This window comes from Crassostrea angulata, chromosome 10, assembly GCF_025612915.1.
Source record: "Crassostrea angulata isolate pt1a10 chromosome 10, ASM2561291v2, whole genome shotgun sequence".
Taxonomy (NCBI): domain Eukaryota; kingdom Metazoa; phylum Mollusca; class Bivalvia; order Ostreida; family Ostreidae; genus Magallana; species Magallana angulata.
The window spans coordinates 31087677-31100593 of record NC_069120.1 but is presented as its reverse complement, the minus strand read 5'-3'; the positions used below and the strand labels follow the sequence as shown (position 1 = coordinate 31100593).

Here is a 12917-nt window from a genome sequence, read left to right as displayed (position 1 = left end):
TTTGCTGTACAACTAAGTACCTGCATTTCATGTTTCCATCCGCTCAAAAATCGGAGGGTTGCTCCTCCGAAGAGACCTTTAGCAACTTTAAAAATACATTTTGTAGACTCTGAGTATCGCATTGCACAGGTATTTTCTAAGTTTTAAAACCTTATGAAATCAAAAAGCAAATTAAAAGATGGACTTCCAATACATGGAACATTTTTTACAATGTTTTGTGCAAACATACCAATAATTTTTTCACACTGAGAATCTTGAACTTTGTCAAATGCTTCACATACAATAAGCAAAGTATCTAATAACTTCTTTTTGTTTGAAGATGTTTTGGTATTGAAGATATTTAACAGTTTTAAAACATTCTTGTCATGACCAGTTTCAGTCTCTCCAGTTTGACTACCAATGTTCCTTGAAACATTAGAAGTCTGAACTGATATTGTGGCTTGCAACGGTGAACATTGTATGGATTTTGAAGATGAAACCCATCGAGTCTGAGCAGACTTTGTCAAACATTCATTTCTAAGATTTACCTGCAACCCTTTTGAGGCTCCTATTAAAATAGTTTGGTTTCCCTGTGATGTCTTTGCTATTTTATTTCCACTGATCAAGTTTTCATTATAATCAAAACTCAATTTTCTTTTCATTGACATTCTTAAAATATATTTACCATATCAAACACTGTCAAGCATAGCATCCAGAGCAACAAGGACATAAAATCCCATGTAAATGTAGCATATTCTAAATATGCATATGAAAATGAAATTTTATCATTCATGAATGAATGCTTATATGCATCATTTCTGCAACATGATTCATTTATATCAAGAGACAAATCTTGCATACTTATGAAATAAATAAGAGAGACATATGTATCACTAATTGCATTTTGTATTACATTATGTATTCTAATGACCCATACTGGAACATCGTTCAATGAATTAATTGATAGGATTCAATGCTAATGACAACTAATGTTATATATCAGAGCTAGAGTATCTTATAGATTACATGATGACAACTTTGTTCAGTATCAATTAAAATAAACAAAGCATATGTTATATCATAATGTACATGAATAGATGTACAAGAGAAATTCAATAGAGTGCTTACATTTCAGTTTTCATAATAGCTCTTAGAGTACTCACAATTCATAGTGTTCTGCATCTTTATGTATATACAAGATTACCAGTATATGTAAAAAGCAGATGGAAAATAGACGTTAACCTGGAAAAAACAAAAGATTTTATTAATGAAAACAATATACGGTACTTTGCATTTATATTTCAAACAATATGTGCAATATTGCACTTGTATATGTTTCTTACTGTGAAGGTTTTATTTTTTTGTTACTAGAGTGGAGGTGAAAACAATGTCAAATTCTTTGATTCTTTATACAATACGATCAAGAGCTTCAATTGTAACACATATTTGTATATAATACTATATATATCATGTATATAAAAAAAACCAGGAGTATGCAAATGTTAATGCCAAAATATAGGTTTGCATGCATGGTCACAGCCCCCCCCCCCCCCCATCATAATCAGTTATTGCTGGAAATTCATTTCCACCCACCCTTCAACCTAATGCCACTTTAACCTATACATACACGCACTTACAAATGGAAATAGGTTTTTTTCTATTGAACCATGATAAAAAGTATTATTTTTAAATTATGAATTTTAAATTGGATTATAATCATAGTTTAAGATGGGACACAGTATAAAGGATATCACTTAATTATGTTACTGTGAGGATTCTGGATGGTGCATGGTTAAAAAATATATTGACTCATGATGTCGTACAAAAAATCAATGATTCAGAAGTTTTGAGGAAGCATAAACCATTCTTGAAAACAATGAAATTGGAGAGATTGCATACAAGCAATAATACCGGGTATACATCTTCCCTAGAACACAGACAGTACAAACAGTCTAATACCAAATTATTTAAATTATTCCTTTCACATGTTTCAGGAGTGTTGTTTGCAATTTAATATTACTATAATGATTTAATTAATATATATAGTAAGAAATTTAAAGAAAGGCATATTGTAATTTTTTCATTAATACCTGTATATACATCATTTGAAAAATCATGAAATATCCATAAGTTATAGGGAGGATCAAATTTAAATCTTATTCTGATTTTTTACATTTCTTTTTTACCTGTACAAGAATCATAATTAATTAAACATTGTAAAAATGTGACAAACTGTTGAATACATTACAAAGCAGAAAAAGAAGTTTTATTTTGAGATATCTCTTATGAGCAATATATATATTGTTTAACCATTAAAAAATTCCTTTTAAACATTATAATGTCCTAAATGATGTGTATAAATGTGTATATAAAATTCAAAAACAGTGATAGATGTACTTCTGAAAAAAAATTCAGTAGTCATAAAAGCTCTTAATAGTACTCACAATTAATACTTTTCTACCCCTTATAACAGCTACATGCATGTAGGAGGGTCCAATATAATTAATACACAGTAGTTCTTTGTTGATGTAAATCTGAGACAAAAAAATCACATTTCATCAATATCTGTTCCAATAAAGATACATGTAAGTTGTAACAAAGCTAGATTTTATACATTTTGCTTAATAACTACTTCATATTTTTGTCAATACCTCAGGGTTCAAACAATGTTCATTCAAAAGTATGAACAATTTTCAACATCTCTCTCTTGAAATGCCCCCTTGATCTAACTTATCAGGTTTCAGTATACATGTTAAAATCTAAATATTGTGATGTCTACAGAAATTTTGAATTGCAACAGACCCATTTGATAACAATGGAAATTATGCGAGGTATCTCACTTAACTTCCGAATGGAAAAAAGATGTCAAAATTCCACATTATAAATCGATCTCGATCAGTAAGAAATTTTTTGTTTTTCATTCCAGTAAATTTTAATTGCCAAAATGTGCTGCACATTTAATATAATTATCTTGGGGCAGGCTTATATAATAAAAACATTGTAGTTTGCATTTATATTTGCAAACAATAAGCCCCATTGCACAATTTACAAAGCTAATTAGAGATATAAAGTACTGTCTATAAATTTAGTGTCCAAAGCACTCCATAATTAAGACATGTGGCTGTGAATATATCTATGTATATTGCATGACGTACTATTATAGTACGTCATGCAATATGCATAATTAAAAACAATTAATAATTTAATGGAATGACAGAAAGATCAACAGATATATATATAGTTATGTAATATTACACCTCCATTTAACGTTTTTAATATTTATGTTAACATGTTGAGATTGATCACAGAAATCATCGACACATGTCTTTATTTAATTAAACTTTGTAGTGTAAATATTGTTACACGATTTGAGAGAGAGAGAGAGAGAGAGAGAGAGAGAGAGAGAGAGAGAGAGAGAGAGAGAGAGTTTGATTGTATTTGTTATTAGAGTGAGTTTTACATTTTTTAAATTACCAATTTCACTTCATTTTTCAAAGTATCTGATTGATACACCAACAATCTTTAAAAAAATAATTGGATCCGCACCTTCACTTCTGCTTTTCAGAAATCGGCTATAATTTTCTCTGCTGAAGACCACACATTTTGGTTGTAATATACAGCTCAATAAATTTCCCAGAGCTATGCATTATTTTTTTTTACTGTAATACGATCACTTAGGTGGCGTATATATGTAAAAGGTGTATTTTTCTAATTTCACAACACCACGTGGAGGCGTGGTTAATCAAGAACGATAACTCTTTTGTGTAATTTTAGTTAAATGCAAATACACGAAAATACTTCTCACTTTAAAAGCCTATAGATGTATTTGAACTCGGTTACAAAGATAAAACTAATAGATAGCATTAAAACTGCAAAATACTCACACTTTTTGATAATTTAATCCAACCTGCACCCACTTCCTCTCGAAAAATGACAGGAACTAAGAAAATATCGTTGAAGTCTCGTGAACTCACATTCGAACGCCTCTGATTTTACGGTACAATAACACCGATAAAGAAAGCCTTCCGAACAGATTCGCAGGGGTGTATAGTTACGTGTTTAAACTTCGGAGGTTTTTCTTAATCCCGACAGGCAACAGATTTGTATCAGTATATAGACGTGCACAAAAAAAGGAAAAAGTATCTTTAATAAAAATGACTCGCCATAAGTCTGAAACCAAGTGGGGCATTTTGAAACGGGGTTTATTCCCAGAGGAGAATAATTAATTCAAATTCCGATTTAATAAATTAATACATGTATTATACCCAGATGAAATTTTGGGCTAGGCTAATTTATACGGATATGCACGTTCATTGTTTATCTAGCGATACACTTATTTAAAAAATAACACTTATATCGACATGATGAAGATTTCTGAGGTACGTAAATATCAGAGAAAATTTACAATCAAAACTGTGTTGGAACTGCGGTTGTGATGCTGTAAGGGGATTTATCGTGCTTTTACCTTTCTGACTCAGGGCCTCAAATTTTTAGCACGAGAGAGAGAGAGAGAGAGAGAGAGAGAGAGAGAGAGAGAGAGAGATGATTTAATAAAAAATCGATTCGGCAAAGAAATTGGCAAAAATTTTATTTGCTTCTTTGATACATAGATTATTTTTCTTTTTGTCTCAAGTTTATCTTTGCCGACTAACACTCTGTGATAAAAAAATTTTGCTAAGTCGGAAAATAAAATATCATACATCTAACAAATGTAGCATGGTAAATTATCCCCCTTTCCCTGATTCCACTCGATACCCCAGTGTTATGTCTAAACGATCAGTGTTAAGCAATCCGTTAATAAGATAGGAAATTTATGAATTTTTGACCCGATGCTTAATCACTAATCCCGCTTTTGGGCGAACATATACATGTTTGTAGACCTTTGCAAATAATTAAAAACTTTGGAGGACTGATATTAAATGATTATAATCCCGATCCATCCTGCCGTAATGATTTAAAATTTTTAAAATCAAAAAGTGAATAATCAAACTCTTTGTTTTAACAGTGTAATTCCACGATCGGTGTTTACATCTGTTTATACCTAGGCCCAATCACACATACACGGGTGGTCACTTTTCACACCGTATCGCAGTCACCCGGTCGTCAGGGTTCGGGTTAGAGAGAAAGAGAGAGAGAGAGACAGAGAGAGAGAGACAGAGAGAGAGAGAGAGAGAGAGAGATATTTCACAGCGTTTTATAGTGTTCAGGAAATCAATATATAAGCAACACATGTCAATAAAGGCATGCATACATGCAAGCGTGTATCTATATATGTGAACAATTACTAATCAGTCCTCATTTTAAAGCCATGTAGAATAACGTTGGTGCATTGCTAAATGTTGTATGCATACAGTCATTGAGATGGCAGCATTTCTTTGATGCCGACAAAGCGACCCAGTGAACTCTAATGCGGTCGTACTGCAGGGGCGCTTCGGCGGCATGTCTTTGATACCGGCGATGCGAACTGCTGACAAAAACGACCTGTATATTTGTGCTAAAAAAAACTGTTATTATTTTTATTTCTGATAAAAATAAAATGGAAAACAATAAAAACCATCATTTTAAAGATAACATCGTTAAACAAAACAAAATTAGGGAAGAAAAAATAGTCGGCACTCGGGGATGGAACCCGGGTCGCCTGGGCACAAGTCCAACACTCTAACGACTGAGCTACGCGGACTCTCGCTTCAGAACTTTTGAGCTCAAAATCTCGGGAATGCTTGGATCGACTTTAAAACAAATTTCATATTCTGAAGTGTTTCAAGCGTCTCTATCGAATAAAAACATAAATAAAATTCAAGTCCAAAAAATTGAAAAATAAAGGTTTTTCATTTCCTTCCGGTGACAACCGGAAGTGACGGCTGACGTTCGGATATGTGAAGGGCACTGCGGCCGTTCACTCTCTACCATCTCTGAAAATTTGAAGGTTCTATCTTAAATCCTTTTTGAGAAAAATCGTGAACAAGCAAAAACGTAAAATCTTTAATATCTCGGTACCGGAAGTGACGACCAAAAAAAGCCCGTGTACTTTTCTTACAAATTTTGTCATGAATAAGATCTGAAAATTTCATAAAAATCGGCTGAAGCATTTTTTAGAAAACGTGACAGAAAAAAAAAACCAATAAAAATAATAGTGAAAAAGAAACAAAGCAATAACATGAAGGTCTTCCGTTGGAAACGGAAGACCTTAATAATAATAGAGGAAAAGAAACAAAGCAAAAACAATAAGGTCTTCCGTTTCCAACGGAAGACCTTAATAATAGAGGAAAAGAAACAAAGCAAAAACAATAAGGTCTTCCGTTTCCAACGGAAGACCTTAATAATAATAGAGGAAAAGAAACAAAGCAAAAACAATAAGGTCTTCCGTTGGAAACGGAAGACCTTAATAATAATAATAGAGGAAAAAAACAAAGCAAAAACAAAACGGTCTTCCGTTTCCAACGGAAGACCTTAACTAGATACGACCTCGTTACGAGTAACGAGTAGGTCTTCCGTTCGATTTTTTTTTTAAATGATACCATGAAATATCGATACAATTTCAAAATTAACACCCCCCCCCCAAAACAAAAATTTTTTTAAGGCAATGAATAAAAATCCCTAATTACATCTAACATGGGCCTGACGATGACTTTTTCAAACCGATAATGTAGTGTTCAACAACTTTGATTCTATATTGCATAACAAAATATTTATCGCTTTCAAGTTATTTGTAATAGACTTTACGAGTCTCTTGGTCCCTAATTAAAGGGGCCAGCCCCTTTTCCTTGATTTTATTGGAAAGAACTTTTGATTCTCTACCACTTTTGTTATATTATTTAACAAAATGTCAACTGATAAAAAGATACAGATCAAAACGTATGACAATTTTGAATGAAAATTCGTACCCAATTTTGTGCCTAGGCGAGCTCCATGAAATGGCGCCACTGGCGTAAAACAATATAATAGTGCACAACTTCAAACTATAGACTACCTATCCTGAAAATTTCGTATTCATATCTTTAATAGTTTCTGAGATCAGCTCTGCACAAAATAGGTCGTAAAAAGATAGAAAATCCGCCGTAACTCGGTACCAGAAGTGACGATTTCAAAATTTCAAAAAACGTCTAGAATTATGACCTCTGGCAATCATCTGTGAAAAAAATGGTCAAAATCGGCTGAATAGTTTCTGAGAAATCGCGTGCACAAAATTTGTGGAAAAAAATAATAAGAAGAAACAGTACGAAAACAATGAGGTCTTCCGTTGGAAACGGAAGACCTTAATAATAATAGGGAAAAAGAAACAAAGCAAAAACAATAAGGTCTTCTGTTTCCAACGGAAGACCTTAATAATTAAAAGTGCCCCTTTCAAGGTTTTAAAATATTCACCGGAAAGAAAAGAACCCTTTTTACCACCTCATTTGTATGCCCTTTTCAATTCCTAGATTCTTAAACACATTTGTAAAAAAGGAAATGTGTGTATTGATGATTTTAATCGACTCCACTCATCGAAATAATATACAGGGTTGGCCCCTAAAATTTTCAATCATTTCATCATTTGCATCTAAAAATTGAAAAAGAATTTAAGATGGGTGTAAGAACAAAAAAGTTAGTATTCGTGATACCCCTCCGTCTGTCTGTCTGTCTGTCTGTCTGTCTGTCTCTCTCTCTCTCAGGTTTACCTATCAATCCAATTCTTACACATTTTCTAGTAAATTCTATGAAAGAAATTCATTTCGTATCCGGTCTTTTTATTCTTCCATCTAAAGACCTAAAGCAGAAAGTGGTGAACCAAAATGAAGAGTATTATCCCTTAATTTTTGAAAACAATTGAAATAGGTGTATGATATATCCCCCCCCCCCCATCCTTGATTTAACTAACTTGAATCTACGCTCTCTGGAGTTGCTTTAAGTTACTTATCTTGCAACTATTTTAAGGGCCGGTTAAATATATTCTGAAAGGAGAATATATTTTCCTTTACATACAATGTATGTATATTACTACATTGTATGTCAAAGTTTAATTACAAATTTTGGCCCTATCATACTATCGGGAGGCTGGATAATGCTTCCACACAAGTTTCATCTTTTCTTGCCTAATTATATTTGAAAAAATAATTCCTCTTTTAATCGTAAGTAAAAATTCAACCCCGTTCGGTCCAACATCACACCCAAAGATCACTTGTTAGATCACCTGAACCAAAGGTTCAATTAAGCTTTTCTGATCACCTGTTGTCCGTCGTCCGTCCGTCTGTAAACTTTTCACATTTTTGACTTCTTCTCTAAAACCACTGGGCCAAATTTAATCAAACTTGGTGCAAGCATCCTTATGGAAAAGGAATTCTTAATTGTTAAAATTAAGGGCTAAACCCTTTTAAAAGAAAGATAACCGCAAAACAGTGAGTATAGGTTTTGTGTCTTTAAAAATCTTCCTCTCAAGAACTTCTGCACTAGAAATGCCAATACTTACATAGAAGCTTGTATATGTAGTGAAGATTCTATATTTTAAAATTCGTGACCCCTAGAACAAAAAAAAAAAAACAACACAAAAAACAAAAAAAAAACTCCTCATGAACCGATGCACCAGAAATGCCACTATTTACACAAAAGCCTCTATATATACTGAATAATCTGAATTGTAGAAATCGTGGTCGTGGAACAAAAACTGGGGCCCAAGGCGGGATTCAGATATAAACTTATATAGGGAAAAGTTTAAAAATCTCCTTCCTAAGAACTACAATGCAATCGTTTGGGATATTACTATGAATACATCGTTGGCTATTGTAGATTCTAAGATGTTAAAATCGTGACCCCAGGACTAATACTGGGGCCCCAGGTGGAGTTCAAAGTTTAACACAGAAATATATAAGAAACATGTTTTAAAATCTTCTTCTCAGGAACTACGATTACTACGTAAGCATTATCAAGTAGTGTAGATTTTAAATTATGTAGTTCTGTTTGTGTAAAGGCACTAAAAATAACCAACGACACGAACAATAAAGTAAAATATTGTCAAATTTTCGGGACGACCCGTCCCTTCTTCAGGACAACAAAGTAAAAACTACATATGAAAGAAGAAAAACATCTCTAAAACTACCACTAAACTAAAAACGAAATAATATGTAAAGACTAAAAAATGTATAAACACCGGATCGAAACGTGGCAGCTACATCGTTGTATTAAAGATTTCAAGCCCGAAAAAGAAAAATCACGTCCGACGCAGCGGAGGGCCGGGTCTGTGAAGAAGTGCTGGAAGATAACGCGAACGAATTAATTTGCTAATTGAGGGTTGCTGTTAATTAAGTTGTACTAGTAAGAGAATTCGTAGTGAAGGTTTGTAGGGAAGATAGGCTCTGTAAAAGACCGCATAAATACACAAGAGTGTAAAAACTGATGGGAGTTAAATAAAGAAAATAAAATGGATAAAAAACAATGAAAAATAACAAAACCAAGGAACGAGCTAATAAGTTGAATAAATTACATGAATAAAAGTTTGTATATGGACCCAAAAGGATGAAGATGGTGATATTGCTACGCTTAGTTGATGTTCATTTTGGTGAAGTCACTTAATTTGTTCATGCCGTCAGGGCGGAATGACCTCAGTCTATGCTTCCAAAATTTTTCTTTATTTTTTCTCTCCGCATCTGTCCAGTCTGGGTTGTGATCGATAACCAAAACCATCATGTCCTCCCATTTGTGACCATCGAAGTTCAAATGTTCCCCGACGGGTTCTTTAATTTTCTTAGTTTTGATGGTGGAACGATGATTATTGATGCGCCTGCGGAGGTCTCCTGTTTCCCCGTATTGTTTCTGACAAAATTTAAAATTGATGAGGTATATACAATTGTCAGTACGACAAGAAGTATTTGCGAAAATTTTGTAAGTACGGCCAGTGATGGGGCTAATGAAGTCGTCTGCATCAGAGCTGTGTTTGCACAACAGACATCTGGTGTCAGAACAAGTTTTAAAGCCACCATTAGGTAGAGGGTTCTTTAGTTTGGTTCTTACCATCATGTCCTTAAGGTTTCTAGGGCGCTTGAAAGCTGCCATCGGGTTTTTTTTAAAAACCTCAACCATTTTATCATTGCTGTAAAGGATTGGCAGGTTCTTCTTTAGAACTGCATTTAGACCCCTAAGGACAGGGTGGTAAGTAGTGACAAATGGGACTTTGTTGTCTTCGTTTTTGGGTTTGTATTTTAAAAGGGATAAACGATCCTCTTTAGCTAAATCATCAATTGCATTCTGTACAGAGTGCGAGCTGTAGCCCCTGGTACATAACTGGGATTTTAGGAGTTGACTTTGCTCAGAGTATAGTTCTTGATTTGATCAAATACGTCTGACTCTGGTGGCTAGGCCTTTTGGTATGCCTCTAAACGTATGAGGTGGGTGGCAGCTAGACGTCATTAAATAGAGGAGGGAATCTGTAGGTTTAGTATGAAGATTGAAATCGAGTTTACCATCGACTAAAGTTGAAGTTGTGTCAAGAAACGTATTGCTGAGTGAGGAAATTTCAGTCGTAAATTTGATAGCATGATGGAAAAAAATGACAAAGGTAATAAAATCATCGAGGTTGTTTCTGCTGTCAACCCACTTCATTTCGATGTCGTCTATGAAGCGCAACCAACTAAGAGGTTTGAGAGGTGACTGTGTTAGTAGGTTGCGCTCTAGATTACCCATGAATATATTGGCATAAAATGGTGCCATTTTGGTACCCATAGCAGTGCCACTAACTTGAAGGTAGTATTCTCCATTGAACATAAAATTATTGAATTTTAGAACATGCTCTAGGAGCTTGGTGAGAGATTCAGTTGAAGGGATCTGAACCTATCTAGCGTCCCAAACCTCTTTACAGGCTGCAATACCTTCGTCATGCGGGATAATTGTGTAAAGGGATGTAACATTCATCGTCACGAGAATAGTATTATCTGGAAGATTTGAAGATGGTGTTTTGTTAAGATAATCTGTTGTATCTTTAAGATATGACGGTAAATTTTCAACATGTGGACGGAGTTGAAGGTCGATAAATTCTGAAATTTTTTCAGTGGGATGTGTGTGTGTATATATATATATATATATATATATATATATATATATATATATATATATATATATATATATATATATATATATATGGACAATGTTTAAAAAAATTCTTCTCGAAAACTGCAAAGCTACGATTTGTGAGATTACTCTGCAAGCTATGGAGGGATGCGTGTTCAAAAACCAAGACCTGTAAACTTGTAAACCTGAATAAACAATCGTTTTGGTGTGCGAGCCTGAGTATAGAAGTGTAGTTCTGTTTGTGTAACCTATAACACTCGGGTATAAACACATGTATGTAAGATTTGACTCAGTTCCTTCGTATGTGCATATTTTGCAGCTTTATTGTTTTCATTAGTTAATTAAACCTTCAACTTTGCACACTTTCAATCCATAGTTTCTGCATTTGTATCTTTAGAATCGGCAATTGCACATCTAACATGATACAAATTTACAAATGTAAAGTCTACTAGTTTGTCGAATTTTGACAATACCTTATATGGCAACAGCCTTGCCGCGGGAAAAAGGCACGCATGGACGAAAATAAACATAATGTTAAGCTAAACTGCTGTAATAAGCTTTTAATGAACGACACTTTTTCTATCAAAAATATCGGAATTATAACTAGAAAAAATTATTGAGGTATGATTGAAACTGGACCAAACAGGAAAAGGTTCATGTATATAAAAATCGGTTTCAAGAAATGAGACGCATCAAGAAAATTCCCAGAGGGTAAATACATTTGAATGGCTGGGGGTTTGGAGACCTCCGCGAGGTCCCATAAAGCTCCATTGCATCTTAGTTCTACAAATTTTGAGAGAACCGGGATTTCCAAAGGAAAAATCCAATTTTTGAAATAGTGAAAATGGCGGGCGAGCGGGTGGCTGCGGTACCCCTATTCTACCGATAACTCCTCGTACAGTTTTTAAGATAGGTAAATGTTCTTTTGCAGATCAATTATACAAATATCAGAGGTATGTTAATTGCTAGGATTTTGATTTCTGATAATTTATGGAAAAAAACAGCTGTTGAACTTAGTCATCTTTGGCAAAACTATATAGAGCATATACAGTACCCTATTTCTCTGGATAGGTAGTATTTATCAATTCAGGATTGACAAATGGATTTTGGATACTATTCACACAAAAGAAGACCCGGTTTGCTGTCACAATGAGAGTTTTTTTTGGGTTATTTTTTATGAATTTGTTAGAATTAAATGACTTGCAAAGATTAGGTAATTTTTCGCAGAAAAATGTATGAAACTGTACATGAATTTATACTTTTTAAATATCAAAATGATTTTGTTGTGCAAGTGCAAGATAAATAATAAAACAATCTAAAATGTATAGTAAATAGAGGACGGGCATTCATTTCAAAATCGTGACACATGTTTGAACCCACGCATGGAATAAATTATTTCAAACAATCAAATGGGTTCTATCCAGGTAAACGTTCGTCAAATGTGCTCACTGTAAAACTGATACGTTTTAAATCACTTTCCATCATCTTTGTATGGTCAGGAATGTTTGTTTGGTCACTATGGTAATATGCTATATCAGAGCTTTATTCTATTTTTTTTCACACGTAAAATAATGCATAAAGTATTATTCTGCAAACACGCCAATCGATCCACCAACAGAATAATGTTGATTTAAATGTCTCCTCCCTCTGATAAGAATAGACACAATTCAAGTAGGTTCGGATCGTTTTTCCGGATATAGATTATTTATAGGGATTTAAAAATCCTCAATTTTTAAAACTGTATGCTAATGTTGGTAAATTTAAGCGTGCATATAAATCAGAAGTATCCATCGGAGCTTAACTATTACGAGAAAAAATCAATTTGTTGATATTTTCTACAGATGTATTTGATCGTTTATGAACTGGTAGAGTTTTAATTATAAAATATTTTAAAATATACA

The 12917-nt window shown here is 33.6% G+C and overlaps 1 long non-coding RNA gene across 1 annotated transcript; it reads right to left on the bottom strand.

The window, feature by feature from the left end:
* Window positions 1-248: 248 nt before the first annotated feature.
* On the bottom strand, window positions 249-4020 carry LOC128168087 (uncharacterized). Its single transcript, XR_008241293.1, has 3 exons — window positions 3864-4020; window positions 2424-2513; window positions 249-1221 (listed from the first exon to the last, which is right to left on the bottom strand). It is a non-coding gene; the product is annotated as an uncharacterized LOC128168087 (long non-coding RNA).
* Window positions 4021-12917: the final 8897 nt, after the last annotated feature.